General features: G+C 38.4%; 1 protein-coding gene across 6 annotated transcripts in view; it reads left to right on the plus strand.

Annotated features, from left to right (window-relative positions):
- Positions 1-14,185, plus strand: part of LOC127447177 (zinc finger protein 804A-like) — a 93,308-nt gene that overhangs the window by 32,272 nt on the left and 46,851 nt on the right. The gene's annotated exons all lie outside the window — the stretch shown is intronic.

Raw genomic sequence — 14,185 nt, forward strand, 5'->3', positions numbered from 1 at the left:
GGGCGGATTATTGCTGGAAGCATACCGGATTCAGTAAGGCGAAAGCAATGATCATAATGACATTATCTGTAAGAAACTTTCAAAAAACAGCAGCACACTACACTAGTACACCATTTGTGAACACTGGCCATGATGAAGGCTAGGCTATTTAATTCATTTTAGTAGCTAATTTTTCACAACGTCATTGCTAAAAACATTAATAAAAGCATTATGAATATATATACATGTATATATATATATATATATATATATATATATATATATATATATATATATATATATAAAAACTCAGCAAAAACAGAAACGTCCTCTCACTTTCAACTGCTGTTATTTTCAGCCATCCTAACATGTGTAAATATTTACATGAACATAAAAAGATTCAACAACTAAGACATAAACTGAAGAAGTTTCACTGACATATGACTAACAGAAATGCAATAATGTGTCCCTGAACAAAGGGGGGGTCAAAATCAAAAGTAACATTCAGTATCTGGTGTGGCCGCCAGCTGCATTAATTACTGCAGTGCATCTCCTCCTCATGGACTGCACCAGATTTGCCAGTTCTTGCTGTGAGATGTTACCCCACTCTTTGGATTTTTACAAAATTATCTTTAAAATACAGTGTCCTGAAAAAGGGACGTTTCTTTTTTTGCTGAGATCTTACCCCGCTCTTCCACCAAGGCACTTGCAAGTTCCTGGACATTTCTGGGGGAAATGGCCCTAGCCCTCAACCTCTGATCCAACAGGTCCCAGACGTGCTCAATGGGATTGAGATCCGGGCTCTTCACTGGCCATGGCAGAACACTGACATTCCTGTCTTGCAGGAAATCATGCACAGAATGAAGTATGGCTGGTGGCATTGTCATGCTGGAGGGTCATGTCAAGATGAGCCTGCAGGAAGGGTACCACTGTAACGCACAGTGTTGAGATTGCCTGCAATGACAACAAGCTCAGTCCGATGATGCTGTGACACACCACCACAGACCATGACGGACCCTCCACCTCCAAATCGATCCCGCTCCAGAGTACAGGCCTCATTCCTTCGACGATAAATGTGAGTCTGACCATCACCCCTGGTGAGACAAAACTGCATCTCGTCAGTGAAGAGCACTTTTTGCCAGTTCTGTCTGGTCCAGCAAAGGTGGGTTTGTGCCCATAGGTGACGTTGTTGCCAGTGATGTCTGGTAAGGACCTGCCTTACAGCAGGCCTACAAGCCCTCAGTCCAGCCTCTCTTGCGGTCAGTCTGAGCACTGACGGAGGGATTGTGCGTTCCTGGTGTAACTTGGGCAGTTGTTCTTGCCATCCTGTACCTGTCCCGCAGGTGTGATATTCAGATGTACTGATCCTGTAAAGGTGTTGTTACATGTGGTCTACCATGGCAAGGACGATCAGCTGTCCTTCCTGTCTCCCTGTAGCACAGTCTTAGGCGTCTCAGAGTACGAACATTGCAATTTATTGTAAAGATCTGTAAAGTTATTTGGATTTTAACAAAATTATCTTTAAGTTTAAGTTACAGTGTCCTGAAAAAGGGACATTTCTTTTTTTGCTGAGTTTAAATTACAGTTTGTTCCACCTAGTGGCATTTAGTCCCCCCTGAGTTAGTTGGTACAGTACAGCTTCCTTTAGTGTATTAAGCACCAAGCAGTAAACAGAATGCACTTTTGCATAGGCCATATTTTTTTGTAGCATTGATAAAATACAAAAGGTTTTTGGTCACAATCATCTACAAAACTGAAAAGCATCTCTTGTGTCGTAAAAGTATAAAATAAAATAGAATAATGAAAAATAAAACTTGTGCATTAGGAGAAGCCATTCTTGTTTTGGGTTGGTGCATAGATGGTCTCTTCTTCTTCTGCTCTTTTTCCTGTTGTGGTGGTTAGCAAACAGCGTTGCATTACCGCACACGCCCCCTTCTGGATTGGAGTGTGGATTGCCTGTGACTGACTGATGCATTCTTCATCTGACTCCATGCACCGAACCGTGACGTCAGTACCGTGACGGTTCGGGATAAATACATGTACCGTTACACCCCTAATATGTATATATATATATAAAATGTTGCGGACTGTATTGTGTTGTGTTGACAAAAATCCAGGTGAAGGGCTGAAGTCTTCTGTTTATTGCTTGACAGAAAACACAGACAACAAGCAGGGCAGTGAATCAGTAGCTTTCTCTCCCTATTCTTCCATGAGACACACACAGCATCTACTTTTAAGACCATTATATGAATAATACAATAAAATATTAAAGAAAAATAAGGTGATGCAATTCTATACTACTGTAATGCAATTATATTTACGTTGGCCTAATTATCATGCGTCATACGGTATGTATTTCTGATGTTCTAGACTAGACAATGTTCTTATTACTTATCATTCATGCATCAATGGTTATTAATATTAAAATATTAATAAGTATTGTTGCATGAATAATAAGTAAATACATTAATTCTCCACACCTAGCCTATAGTAAATTATCAGCCAACTGTGATGCAGTCAATAAGGTCTAATTCAACAATGTCAATGTCTGTCTCCCACAGAAAAGAGAGAGAGAGAGAGAGAGAGAGAGAGAGAGAGAGAGAGAGAGAGAGAGAGAGAGAGAGAGAGAGAGTAGACTGTCAAAAAGGTTCTGGCATAGTGCACTAGCTGTATTTCTAAAGAAAATGCCTAAATGCCTAAACACGGTATCAGGAGGACAGATATGTTTAGGACAGAGAAGAGAGCAACAGGGAGGAGGAGGACAGTGTGAAGCAGGACAGGGAGAACACATTTATTGTGCATGTCTCAGAAATCTGAGCTGGTCATGAGGAACATTACCTAAGATATTATATCTTACAAATTTTCCATTTTTTGAAATGCTTTAAATCTTTCTAACAAGATATAGAAAAAACATGCTTCTGTATCTCACTCGCTCCTCAAGCAGGCAGTGTGTTTTGTGAGGGAGGGGTGAAGTGATTTCTTTCTAAATCAAAATGAACACAAATCACCTGCAAAGAACTGTTGTTTAGGGCTGTGTGGGGCTGGGATATCATCACAATGATTTCGCTGGCGATATAAAATAATGCAATACCGTGAAAATTGCGATGATTTTAATGTGGTTTTTATTTAGCCACTTGAGTTCCTAAAGAGTGCATCATTAGACTCATTTTGCAATCCTTCAGGGCTGCACAATTCAAAATAAGAAAAATCTAAATATCATAAAATTCATGATATAGTCATGTGATTATTTAACCGCAAAAGGCTGTGATAAAATGAAATTAATAGCCTACATGGTCTATTTGTGCACTGTTCTGCTTGCAAAAAAAGAATTAATAATAATAATCAATAAAATAATTAACAATGTTCTATATGGAAACTATAAATAGAATTATATGAACTATAAATAGAGTTACATTTAAAAATGGGCTTTTCATTTAGAATTGACGCACTTCCAGGTTAAACCCCACCCACATCCTGTTATATGCGAGTACAGATCCAGATCATTTTGCATTTGCAACAGATACAGAGAATGACTTCTCTGCACACCCTTACTCATAATACAATACAATCGTTCCAGCTGTTCAAATAAAAATGCTCTCTCGTTAAAACCGCCTTTTGCACACACGCATTATAAAGGTGTCCATTATTGATGAAGAGCATGTCGTCATCAGCTTTGCAGTGGAAAATATGTAGTTATCTCGTACTTTTAGATCATGCAATGTCATATTCGCCATCAACGCCTATGACTGGCTGAAAAAGCGCTTATCTCATGAATGATATAGAAAGAAAACAATGATGTGTATATGTTAAAATCTAGTGTAAATCTAACCCATACACGTCACATCCACGTGACATTTTCTCAGTGTTGATTTTAAATTTTAAATGCATACTATCATTGTCTTACATAATAGACAACACATACAAATCTGTTAACATCTGGAAAAGTGTTTAGTGTTTCATGACCCTTTAAAAAGTCTGTATAAAAACATAGTATACAGTATTTGCTGCTTTAATGTGGGTTCTATGCTAAGTGAAATCACTCTAGATAGGCAAATTTAACCATAATATAATTGGCTCATAATGCTCTGATGTGGCCTCTGCATAGAGGGTGGCAGGGGTGTCCCATACACCGGTGGTTCTGTTCTCTGGGTTTGGGGTTGCAGCATTGCCATCAGTTCAAGTTTTAAAACAGCCAGAGATTGCAGACTCCATATCAAAGTGGTTGCAAGAAAGAAAAAGAAAAACTCCTTTGATCATTTTTGCTGCATGCATGGAAAAGGGAACTATAAACTAGATTCATACTCCAGCTTTCCCACTGCCATATTAATATTTCAGCATCAACCAAGAAAGAATTTGTATTTAGAGGGTGCGTTTCTGCTCACTCTGATGAAAATGGAAAACACAGTTTACAACAGACAATCTGAATTTATGTTCTAACATGTTTTGAAAATGGCCAGTGAGAACTGCACATTGAATATCAAATGATACTCTACATCAACACGCTGTTCTCACAGTTGGTGTCAAATTGGCTGAGGCTCTCATTGTGGAAGATTCTAGTTACATTTAAGAAACAGGTGAATAATTTGTTGTTTACATACTGCACCTTTTCACTCTGTCAGACTGTGTGCATCATGTGAATACATTTATTGTTGTGGTGCCCAGCCTGTAGTGAAACGAACGTCTCTCCAGTGCCCGGTGCCAATTTCTCCACATGTACTGATAGAAAAGCACAATTTTCATTGAATGCTTTAATATCACTTGAATGAAAAAGGAAACAGTATAAAATGCTGAATTAATAATTTATGAATTTAAAAACAAACAAATTAGAGATTCTTTTCAGCACATGTTCTGTTCAAATCTAGTTGGTCTACAAAAATCTTTCATACTATTAAAAATGGGAGACCAGCACTTGACATTGTGCAGTCTTTGCTGCTTGAAAATTCTTGTCACAAGCCTTGTCTCTTTCATCAACATCAGATACACTTTCTTTCTTTCTCACTGGAGGTGAAATTAGTTTAACATTAACAGCAGGATACATCTGTTGCAATTATAAATCAAAAGAATCAATGGCTTTTTATCATTCACGTACTTCAGAAGAACAAAAATGTTCCAGTCAAGGTATGACAAGAAGCAGTCTACTGTAGCTCACTGTGAAATTCATTTGGCATATGACTGAAAAACAAAGAGCTTGCAAAAGTGAGCCAGTAAAATAGATTTGATAGAACAATGATTGGAACTATCAGAATAGCTATTATGCGTATGTATAGCATAGCTGCCGTTGTGGTTTAATTTTAGTGACAATATTCCTACGTGTACAGTGTTCTCTTTGGTTTGGTAGCCTTTTCCCTCAATCCTCACATATATAACCACTTGCCATACTTGCAGCCGTTTGAACCTATCTAAAACAGTTCATCTCCTGGACTCCCACCTTAACTCGTTTCTTAGGTCAGTAAAGGTCATATTAAAGGGAGATTTTGAGAGCTTTCACCTTTTATTTCCCCTTGGAACAGCAGAGATGCCTGTATCAGTTCCTGTGATTGTGGCAGTCAAAACAGAGCTGACATTTCAAAATGAACCGAGGACTGAAACCAATGCAGTCAATAGAGGCCAACACTTTTATGTGCCGAGCCATAGTCCACATTTCACAGCCAAAGTTGTATGCCTTAATACTTTGTGAGCAAAAAGACTGCTATTGCACTATCACCTAATCTACCCAACTGAAATACTGTTCTCCATCATTTGATCATCATTTGATGAATTACCGCTGCAATTATCAATAGAAAATTGTAAAAAAAAAAAATAATTCCACAACCTACCTTTTTACACAGGTGCTAATACCGCAGCATTCATTGTGCCAGGCAAATATTACAACCCTCTACTGACATGTTGGAGAAAGAATCACCATTGGCTAGTACATTTTTGTTTTTACTCACCAGACTTTTGACAACATGTAAGTGTAATGAAACTGAAAACTAAAAAAGATATTAAGCAAATCGAGAAGGGGGCATCTTCACATTTATATAATATTCGTATATGACATGCATGACTTCACACAGTATAGTATGCAGGATTGTACATTTTATTTTTATTTCACTTTTCATCATTTTAATTACATTTTTTTTTTTTAAATGTATTCACATTCTATCTATTCATATGATATTATGAAATTGCATTTTTTTTAAATGATACAAGCTGTTGCCTCTATTTGAAAATTATTTTTACAAAATATTCACAAGGTTGGAACCTTATAATGAACATAGAATTACACATATCACAATTATTAAATAATTATATTATACAAATAATAATTTAAATGCTACAATATCCAAACTAATTGACATGTTTCAGTGACATTTCTTTTCCCCCACAGACAGCATTTTTGTGACCATCAGCGAGAGGAAGTAAGGGCGGTGAATGGAAAAATACCTGTAAAATTATGTCAAGAAAAACCTCAAAAAATGCTTTTGAGCAGGGCAAAGTCCCAGTAAAGGTGTCTAAAGGTTTGAGGTCAGCACAAATATTGCCAAATTTGACTTTTGCAGACATTTAAATATATTTTATCCACAATGTACCTACATACAGCAGTGAGTCTGTTGTGTGACCATCGAGTACACATACCTACCGGTACATCACCATAAACATCTCTCATTCAGAAGTTAAAAATGTTTGTGTTGTTTTCTGCTCTGATTTGGCCAAAATATTGCAAAACGTCTGTGATGATCCCATCTGTATGGGAGCTGCTTTTAACTCATGAAGAATACACAGACATCCACCGAGGCATATTTGTGAACAACACAGATATGTTTACATTGTAGTCTAGTGGTGTGAATAAAGTCTGTGCTTCATGATCTTATGATGTGTTTTTTATTGACTAACATTAATATATACACATTAAATATACACTATATGTTCACATTATAGTGTTTTTTTTTATTTATTACAATGAGTTACAATTATCACATACCTTTATACAGTCTGGGTGTTATGAATAACATCATCCTATGTGCATTTCCAGTTTAATTGTATCCGAATCGACGATGTTATAAATATTGACACGTGTACAGATAACTGACATGTCTAAATAAATACGAAAAGGCCTACAAGTATTTTAATCCCTGCTCTCCCCCTTCATCACTGCTTGTCTTTTGCGAAATGAAGCCGTGTCACTTAAAAGATAAAACTTTATTTCAAGAAAAATTACATTTGGCTCTGGGAATTACACAGCAGTATCACCTTTTCAAGAGTTAGCTGACTTTTGCCGCATCCCACAGCGCAGCACAATGAAGGTAAATGGAACTTTGGTCACAAACATGGCGGCGCGGTCATACAGTGACATCACATGAAACAAGTCAATATGCAAACAAATAAATAAACAAATAAATAAACATTTTTACCAAACCCTTTAGGTATGCTGGAGCAGACCCAGTGACTGTTCTGTATGCCAGCATCAGAGTCTTGAATTTGATACGTGCATCAACCAGCATCCAGTGAAGAAAGACAAGGAGTGGTGTAACATGCCCTGTCTTTGGTTCATTAAAGATCAGATGTGTGCTGCATTCTGGATCATTTACAGGGGTCTAATTGCACATGCAGGGAGGCCTGCAATGAGAGCATAACAGTAGTCCAGTCTAGTTATGACAAGTGACTGAACAAGAAGTTGTGTGGCATATTCAGAGAGGAAGAGTCTTATCTTCCTGATTTTGTAAAGTGTAAATCTACATGATCGTGCTGTCTTTGAGATGTGGTCTGTGAAATTTAGTTGGTTATTGATGATCACCCCTAGATTTCTGACTGTTTTGGAAGGTGTTACTGTAGTTGAACCAGCTGCACAATGATGTTGTGTTCAACAGCAGGGTTGGCTGGAAAGACAAAGAGTTCGGTCTTGGCTGGGTTAAGTTGCAGGTGGTGTTCCTTCATCCAGGCCAAGATGTACCCCAGTAAGTAGCTGATGTGACTTGGACACCTCACCTCTCCAGGCTACCTTGAAGGACCTACCTGAGAGATAGGAATTAAACCATTTAATAGATGTGGCATGAGCCTATTTGTTAAATTATTTAATATTTTGTGATAAGTTACATTCGTGGGCAATGGAGGAGTGAGGAGACAACTCACACTCAACGGTAACCATCGATAAGCACTCTTAAATAATGAAACTCTCAGTTTTGGCTGTCATGCTTCCTGGTCACGCTCTCTCCCACTCTTATGTTCTGGCGTGCCTTATCAGGACTCCCTCTGCCATCACTATAATGAGAGACAGGTGTTAGAGTAATTACAACCCAGGTGACGAGCCTTACCACTTTCCCTTTCCTGCAGAGAGACACATGACCACACATCCCCATGCCACATACCCCCACCGCCGACTCAGGAGAATGTCAGCCACAACCATCTGCGATCTGTGGATCACCTCGAATTTAAAGGGCTGAAGAGCCAGATACCAACGGGTGAACCGCGCGTTAGTATCCTTCATGCAGTGGAGCCATTGCAGAGGAGCGTGATCAGAACAGAGGGTGTAAGAACAGCCCACTTAATCTTCTTGATGGTTCTGTACATTGTCTCCCTGAAGGAGAGCTTGCGACTAATAAACAGGACCAGCCATTCCTCCTTCTCCCACCCCCTGCGAGAGCACTGCCCCCCAGCCCGTCAGATGCCTTACCTCCTTTTTGGTATTGGGCATCGGGCAGGCCACAATCGCTGCGGTTTTATTAACCTGCACTTCTTCGGGTTGTCTGTGAGTCCCGCCTGTTGCAGCGCTCTCAGGACAGCCCTCAGATGTTGCATATGCCGCCTCCAGTCCTTACTATAAATTATAATATTGTCTAGATATTGTATTGAATTCAGTTTTTGCTATTCAAAGTTCCTTCCTCCCAAGCTTCCCGTATGACGTCGAGCATGCCGCGCGGCTGCCACTTATACAGTAGCTCGAATGGGGAAAACCCAGTGGAGGCTTGTGGGACCTCTCGTACTGCAGACAACAGGGGTTCGAGGCACTTATCCAAATTTTTTGCATATTCGTGTACGAACTTACGAATCATGTTTTTCAAGTCTTATTAAATCTTTTGACCTACCCGTCAGTTTACGGGTGATAAACGCTGGCTTGAATCAATTTAATGCCTAATAATTCATACAGTTCACGTAGGTGCACCAAGCGTTGGTGGATAGTGGTTTGGGAACAACCCGAATGCACCAACGCTTGATGTGTATCCCCTTTTACTCTTACTGGTATCCGATACGCACCTGCCTGATCAAGGGCGGCCTGCGGATCATCAGGGATCTGGATCAGTGTCCCCACCTCCATCACTGGACATCGATTCTGGCAGTGCCTGTCTTCCCCACAACTCCAACAGACCGGCCCAGGCTTTCCTTTCACACTCATGGGGGCAGTCTCGCGAACCTGGGAGGGGGGAGTCGAGGGAGACAAGGGGAGTAGGAGGGACAGACAAGGGGAGGGGTCCCCTGGCCCAGGGATGGGGTTTGGACGGGGCTCCTCCCCACTTCCGGGGAGCTGGAACTGGGCGGGACTGGGAGGGACGGGGGGTGGGACATGAGACACAGGGTGGAGAGAGAGAAGAGGGAGAAGAAAACAACACTGTTTTGCTGCCTTCTGGAAACGCTGCTATGTAGTCCTCTGTCAACTGAATGACCTCTTCCAGCGACGCCGGGTGGTGGCAAAAGCGGTTAAGGTCAAGACTCTGTGGTGGCCAATTCATGTGTGAAAATTATTCCTCATGCTCCCTGAACCACTCTTTCACAATTTGAGCCTGATGAATCTTGGCATTGTCATCCTGGAATATGCCTGTACTGTCAGTGAAGAAAAAATCCATTGATGGGATAACCTGGTCATTCAGTAAATTTAGGTAGTCAACTGACTTCATTTTATTGCCGCATAACGTTGCTGAGCCTAGACCTGAGCAATTGAAGTAACCCCAGATAATAACACCACCTCCAGAGGCTTGTATAGTGGGCACTGTGCATGACAGGTACATTGCTTCATACACTTCCCTTCTTACCCTGACACGCCCATCGCTTTGGAATAGGGTAAATCTGGACTCATCAGACCACATGACCTTTTTCCATTGCTCCACAGTCCAATCTTTATGCTCCCTAGCAAATTGAAGTCATTTTTTCCAATTAGCCTCACTAGCAAGTGGCTTTCTTGTGGCCACACAGCTGTTTAGTCCCAATCTTGTAAGTTCTTTTCGTCACATTGTGCGTGTGGAAATGCTTTTACTTTCACTATTAAACATAGCTGTGAGTTCTACTGTCAATTTTTTTAGATGTGACTTCAAGCGTTTTAGTGATCTCCGATTACGATCATTCAAGATTTTTTCCGACCATATTTCTTCCGTGAAGCTGACGGTTCACCACTATACTTTCAGGTTTTAATAATGCAATGGACAGTTATGGAGATGGAATTGTTGCATATTAACATACAAATGGAAAGAGATTCACAAATAGAGGCATTTGTCAATTCTGAAACAAATCTAGCATCAAGATGTGCACACAGATCTACAAATAGGTGGACTCCACCCATCGTCTACTCAAGCCAATCAGATAACGGCCACATTATTCGGACCAATCGTAGCATGTTCTATCTTCAACCAATCACGCTTCGTTTTACTATCAGGGCGGGACCAGATTCACAGCTCTCATAAGCATGGAATCAAGCACATACAGATAAGCTCCAAGGCCACAAACTTTTAAAGAAATGGATGCCATCAGAGGAATACTGTGATTTAAGTTTTGTATCATTTTCTCTCAATAATAAACATGTGTAGTGTCTTGTTAAATGTCGACAGCTGAAAATTGAGTGTCCTGATTATTAACTTTATAGCTAACCTGGCTGACTGTATAAGTCTGCTATTTTAATTTTAACCAAGTTTCTTGACTGAAATGTTTCGTCAAAACCTTTACTCTTAATGTTACATGGCAGATCCAAACAGACACACTACTAGACACTACAAAAGATCAGTAGTACAGATAGTGTCTTTATAAAACATGAATCATATTAGATGATCTTAGGAGCACAAACCATAAATTAATACCCTATATTACACAATGTACAAGATCTGCTATGGCATTAATTTGGCTTCACATTATGTTAATGTATTAACATTTTTTTTTTTTTTAAAGAATTGAAGTAATATTTCAAAGGATTTATATTTTTAGCACTTAGTGTTATGGCAGACCTGTCCAATGTTACTCACAAGAAATAATTATGTTAACCCTGTAAAACAATGCTTCTTTCATTTATTTACTCAAAGTATATGGGCTGTGAGATACAGGAGGACAATAATAATAATAATAATAATAAAAGATTTGTGGGGATACTGGAGAACTGGTGCTCTCTGCTCCACATCACAAAAAGATGGAAACAGTTGTGGGACTTTTGTGCTACTGGTGGTAAGACATCACAAAGCTCCATGGCCCAATCTTGTTTGTGTAACATGTTCTTTTCTATACAGTAATGGACTTGTTTTTAACATGTAACTGTTATTTCTTCAATAATTTGTGCAGAATGCTCTTACCCTGACTAGGAGTATCCGTCCCAGACAACTGATACAACAATATGACGTGGCAATGAGGATGTTCATGTACAACAATATCGAACAAAATGCCAGCAGTCTAATTGTAATGTTCAATTCCAGTGTCTGTGTGTGTAAATACATGTACACAAATTTATTGTATTTTGTAGTTACATGCATGACAACCTGTAATTTGTAACCAAAACAAATCATAACTTTTAACCAACAGACTTGCTTTAAAGTGTAAAAAAAAAAAAAAAAAAAAACACTCTTTAAAACCTATTTACCTCACAATGCTTTGATAGAACTCAATAAAAGATTTGTCAACTAAATGACAAAAAATATTTTGTCAAATGAGATGAGTCATCATTTATACTCATGTTGCTCCAAACCCAAATGACTGACTTTCTTCTGTGGGAGGAACTCATAAAGAGATGTCAGTAATTATGATAGGGACTAACAGCCTCGCTTTCATTTCAGCCTCATTAGCAGCATCTACATTTTACAATGTATTCTCATATTCCACAGAAGAAACAAAATAGTACAGGCTTTAAAAAAACATGAGGGTGAGTAAATGACAGAATTTTCATTTTTAAGTCAACCCAAAGACAATGTTATGGTTTATTTAAATTTTTTATTGCACTTTCATTTCAAGACATGACATTGTAAATGAAAATAAATCTGACATAACAGAAAAATAAACAATCTCATATTACACATTTTAAAAGGTGAGAAAATTATACAAACCTTAAGTTACAGTATTCCTCTAATGGCATCCTTTTCTTTAAAAGTTTGCGACCTTGGAGCTTATCTGTATGTGCTTGATTCCATGCACATGAGAGCTGTGACTCTGGTCCCGCCCTGATAGTAAAACGAAGCGTGACTGGTTGAAGATAGAACGTGCTACGATTGGTCCGAGTAATGTAGCTGTTACCTGACTGGCTTGAGTAGACGATGGGTGGAGTCCACCTATTTGTAGATTTGTGTGCATATCTTGGTGCTAGATTTGTTTCAAAATCAACAAATGCGTGTAGCAATCCGCAAATGCGCAGGAAGCGATCCACAAATAAATGTAACTGATTCACAAATGAATGCTGGACAGAGTTGTGTTTGTGAGTTAAAAAAAATCTTTGTAAATAATTTTTTTATTTGCAAATCTCATGTTATTTATTTGGGAATTCACTTTATTTTTGTGAAACTCCTAACATATATTTGTAAATCTCATTATTTTTATTTGCGAATTAATTTCATTTTTGGGAAACACATTTCTTTGTGGATCTCATCCAATTTATTTGTGAACCAACTTTCTATTTGTGAGTCTCTTTCCATTTGTATGTTAATATGCAACTATTCTATCTCCATGGACAGTTCTTAATCCAATTCCAGTGATTTCAGCAATCTCCTTAGTTGATTTCTTTGCTTGATGCAGGCCAATAATTTGCCCCTTCTGAAACACAGTAACATCTTTTCCACAACCACGGGATACGTCTTCCGACATGGTTGTTTAAGAAATGAGAAGCTACACACTGCATCAGTTAGGGTTAAAAGAATTGTTGCCAGCTGAAACATATTAATCACTGCAATAATGATCCAGTCATAGGCTCTGCTTTTTTAAATCCAAACGGTGACATTTATTTTTATTTTTTTTGGCCAGGCAGTGTATTTCATTATGTATGATTGTGCATTTAAATATTTATGTATTTAGACATTTATTACACTTAGTACTTTACTATATTTTATTGAATGTTTTTGTATGCACTTGTTCAATTTACATTGAGCTTACTTTGATATGAATAACAAGCACTAAATTGGTACTGTCTCTTTAAGAGAACGGCTGCTCTGTGAGCAAATATTTATAGTTGAATGAGCGCATGGTACATTAAGAGATAAGTTGCAGTCATTTTTACCTCATCAGTGCAATGTGTTATTAGAATTAATGTTTATTTTTACCTTTTGATCACCAACTGACTTTAAAAAAAACAAAGAATATTAAAAGAGACATGAACTGAAAATTGGGTGCGTGGATCTCATCTTTTGTCACAAAATACAGGGAATGAGCCTAAACTTTTACCTTCCGACAGGCATTCAACAGGACAGGTGCATTACTGGTCTGTAGCCTTGCTGTAAACTGGAACATGTTGTGAAAACAGTGTGGAAAAGTGCAGCCAAATAAGTCAAAATATCTATAACAATCTATATGCTGTGGAGATATTTATGCAAAATGATATCATATGTATGGTGGCAATTCTGAGGTAAAATGTCCACTGAGTGGCGCTAAAGGTGACTTATATTTTCCCAAACAGATAAGGTTTTTTAATGCTCTAGTCATTTTTAAATCAGCAAAACCAACCTCCCTTCCCTTCCCTAAACCTTAAACTTAAACCTAACCGATAGTGTCATAAAAGCAAATGTGACATGAAAAATTGCTGAAACAACCATGTCATTTTGTGGTGCTTCTATGACACTTTTGGCTCACAGGTCGACTCACATGCTCTTCAGGACTTTATGTATTTAAATTAAATACTCACAGTGCAATGCACATTTAGTGCCTGGTTAAATTGGATTGCAGGTGGTTAGTGTATAAGATGCAGGTTTTTTGCACTGAAATATCGCATGCAAAAGTGACTAAAATTTTCAGTGAATTTGTCTCATACTCTACATAATTTTTTATATATGCATTATTT

This window comes from Myxocyprinus asiaticus, chromosome 10 (assembly GCF_019703515.2).
Source record: "Myxocyprinus asiaticus isolate MX2 ecotype Aquarium Trade chromosome 10, UBuf_Myxa_2, whole genome shotgun sequence".
Lineage (NCBI taxonomy): Eukaryota > Metazoa > Chordata > Actinopteri > Cypriniformes > Catostomidae > Myxocyprinus > Myxocyprinus asiaticus.